This window comes from Triturus cristatus, chromosome 11 (assembly GCF_964204655.1).
Source record: "Triturus cristatus chromosome 11, aTriCri1.1, whole genome shotgun sequence".
Classification (NCBI taxonomy): domain Eukaryota; kingdom Metazoa; phylum Chordata; class Amphibia; order Caudata; family Salamandridae; genus Triturus; species Triturus cristatus.
In genome coordinates this window covers 753,378,434-753,379,356 of record NC_140594.1, presented here as the reverse complement: position 1 = coordinate 753,379,356, position 923 = coordinate 753,378,434, and positions in this window count along the sequence as shown.

Below are 923 nucleotides of genomic sequence, written 5' to 3'. Positions count from 1 at the left end.
CCTCTGAACTGAATCAGTTCCGGGGTTTCTTCCAAGCAGACGGTGCTTGGATTCTTGTGTATCTTGCCGGTACCCGGAACTACTACATAAGCACGCGCTAGTGGAAGCGCTGGGAACTATACCTGAAAGGTATTGTCGCCTAGGAATTTCCGATTAAGCTGATCCTCATCGCAACGCAGCAAGTAAGACGTTAGACGAGGAACAGGATGAACCTTGCCAGGAATTTTTCTTTTCACGTGTCTCCATCACCCGCGGAACATAAAGAAGAAGATTCGACATAAGGATAAGTAACATTTCATGTTTCTATTCTTGACTGCTTGTTCCAGCTGGTTACTTGCTACCTCTCTTCTCTGAGCATGAACTACACTAGTGATGCGCACCATTTCATGTGAGTGTACCCAGACATCTGAATAGTGAAGGGGAGAGAGGGTGTTTTCATTACTATGTTGATTTTGTTTATTATATCTCCTTTTCAGGGTGTATGAGAGTAGAGAGCAGGGAAGACGTGTATCCCACCATCTTCTTTCATTTTCGCCTGCGGGAGACAAGACTGTTTTTGTTTCCTTTGTCCCTTTTTACCCTTTACCCGGTAGAGGTGCCATCTGTGACGTGTGATACATATCACGCGCAGGGAGTACCTCTTAGGGGTAGGGATAAGCTAGCATCGTTCCTGCTGTACCCGGCTTCCAGGTTAGTGGCACTCTCTGTTCTCCCCGCTCCTGACACCGAGCAAAAGAGGTTGCCTAGTACCGGCTGCTGCTCGTAACAAGACTCCACCCGCTGTCGCGTGCTCGCGCCTGAACCCGACCCGTGTGCCTTCGCCACTTAAGCAGAAAGGACTCACGCGCTGTGTAAATCAGCGCCGCTCTCCTTCGCACGCTTAAAGACTTACGCGCCCAACGCTCAGCCCACGGCAAAGCCCC